The sequence below is a fragment of the Myotis davidii genome, unplaced genomic scaffold, assembly GCF_000327345.1.
Source record: "Myotis davidii unplaced genomic scaffold, ASM32734v1 scaffold44, whole genome shotgun sequence".
NCBI lineage: Eukaryota > Metazoa > Chordata > Mammalia > Chiroptera > Vespertilionidae > Myotis > Myotis davidii.
Window position 1 is genome coordinate 3,709,755 of NW_006299705.1, and position 2,550 is coordinate 3,712,304.

The 2,550-nt window shown below is 41.6% G+C and overlaps 1 long non-coding RNA gene across 1 annotated transcript in view; it reads right to left on the bottom strand.

The window, feature by feature from the left end:
- Positions 1-836: 836 nt before the first annotated feature.
- LOC102771692 overlaps positions 837-2,550 on the bottom strand; it is a 10,285-nt gene continuing 8,571 nt past the window's right edge. The window contains exon 3 of the long non-coding RNA XR_436276.2: positions 837-1,224. This is a non-coding gene — a long non-coding RNA (uncharacterized LOC102771692). The remainder of the gene's footprint in view (positions 1,225-2,550) is intronic.

Sequence of the window (2,550 nt, forward strand, 5' to 3'; positions counted from 1 at the left end):
TATTTTTTAACAATCATTTGTATTTCTGTGGGGTCTGTTGTTATTTCGCCTCTATTGTTTCTGATTTTGTTTATTTGGGTCCTCTCTCTTTGCTTCTTGGTGAGTCTGGCTAGGGGTTTGTCAATCTTGTTTATCCTTTCAAAGAACCAGCTCTTGGTTTCACTGCTAGCTCCGTTTTTTTAAACACTGGAACATTTGCATCAGGCTTTTAGTTTAGATTTATTTATTTATTTATTTTTAGCTCATACCTACACAGGAAGTATTGGGTAGGAATCCAGGTCTAGGCTAGGCAGTGACCTGACCCTGGTGGTCAGACATTCCGTACTCACTTCAGAGGTTGCTCTCAGAGAAATGGGAACAGCTAGTGATGATGTGACAGTGGGCAAGTTACATTAGATCTCAAAAAAAAAAAATTGGACCTCTAATTTTGATTTTGTTTCTCATCTGTAAAATGGGGATAATTATACATAATACCTTCATCTATACTATAGATCAGTGGTTCTCAACCTTCTGGCCCTTTAAATACAGTTCTTCATGTTGTGACCCAACCATAAAATTATTTTCGTTGCTACTTCATAACTGTAATGTTGCTACTGTTATGAATCGTAATGTTAATATCTGATATGCAGGATGGTCTTAGGCAACCTGTGAAAGGGTCGTTCGACCGCCAAAGGGGTCACGACCCACAGGTTGAGAACCGCTGCTGTAGTTCTATTGTTGTAAGGATTAACTGAGATAAGTTATGTGAAATACCTTGTAGAGTACCCGAGGCAGAATAGCAGCTGGAAAGTATGCCTAATTGTTTATAAATGGCAGCTGAAAGTTCTTTGATTTTGTGACTTGACTTTGGATTTGAGAAGAATGAAAGTAGATCACAGGTCCTGGGAGACCACTAGTGCCTTGTCTGGGACTTGTGATCTCACGTGTAACCAAATCCCCAGAGGGCATGAGGTTGGTGGCTGTAGGAGCAACCTGACTGGGAGAGTTAAAGACTTAGGGCTCTTTCTCTCAGACTGACTATCCCACTCAGCCAGAACACATGTTCCAAGCTGTGTTCTCTTTCTTTAGTTTAAATTAAAAAAATCTTTGGAAAGGACTTGAAGAGACCCCTAGCTGGGCTGGCTTTCTCACCTATGTGGTCAGGATGCCAGGTTTGGCTGCTCTCACTTGATCTTGATGTTGGAGTGGTGGAGGGCAGTTTTCAAAATGAAGAGATTGCTGCTTCTGGATAAAAAAAAAAAAAGAAAAAAGAAAAAAAAAGATTGTTGGGCAAATAAAAATGAGGTGTTCACCCAGCAGTGAAGTTCATGCTCTGAATAAGCCAAAGAAAAATCAATACAGATGAAGTATTATAGAATTGTCTGCCGGATACCTACGTAATTTTATTAACCAATGTCACCCCAGTAAAGTCAATAAAAGTTAAAAAAAGAAAGAAAAATCAGCCATGAGCCCCACCCTCAAGGATCTTGTTCTTTAATGAATAATGACCTATAGGGCGTGATAGTTTCTTTTCAAAGAACAGTTGCCTATGTTTCTTCTTTTCAAAGGGAGTTGAGCACATTGATCTTAAGGTGTTTTTTTTTTCAAGCTGGCATCAAATATTATTTGACCTTGGCTTAATATGGGGGAGGGGGGGGCTTATCAGGTTGTAAAAATGAAAATGTTTCATGAAAAATACTTGAAATAAGCTCAAGGCCACATCAACATTTAATGCGAACCTCCAAACATGAGCTATTTTTACATTCCTCTTTACTAGTATGATAAACTGTAGTATTTTCCCCCATGACTCAATACGGTGGGATATTTTCCCCCTTTGTTCAAATAGTTCTCAATCTGAATGTGACACAGAGTTCCCATTTCCCCCATAAATTACATATTTATAGCTCATGGGAATAACCGGAATGCTGCGTGTCTCTTAAAAGTACTTCTGTGTTTGAATTATAGAGAAAATGACTTAATAGGATTCTGAACTTTGGGTGTTCTAGATGTAGCTGGAACAGAGAGAACAGGACTCTGCGTCCTGGGCCTGGGTCCTCTGTGCTCTGAGCACCATCCTGGGAGCCTGCCCCCAACTGTGGGCTCTTCTGGCCTGAGGAGGAGGGGGCGGAAGGGCATGTGCATGGGGAGCAGCTAGTTCACCAGCAGAGGCAGTGTTGCAGTTGAGAATATAGGCTTTGACCTGTGCCGAGTGCAGCTCTGCCATCCACTAGGCTAAGCTTGGGATGGTTTCTGTTTCTCTGCTTCTTTTGTTTTTTTTCCTCTCTAATCTGGCATAATAGGAGTTATGTTTAGGGTTATGATTAGAATTGAATGAGGTTACACTCCAAAAGGCAGGGAATGAGTCACGGTAAGTGATGGTTATTGTGCCTGAGTTATAAAGCAGGAAGGACTAGGACAGTGGTCAGCAAACTGCGGCTTGAGAGCCACAGTTTGCCGACCACGGGGCCAGGGTGTCTTCTCTTCCTAGCACCCTTCTTCCCTTCTCCTTTACTTCTTTGGAAGCCTGGTGGCCACCTCCTAAGACCACTGAGCTCTCTGCTTAGGAGGAAG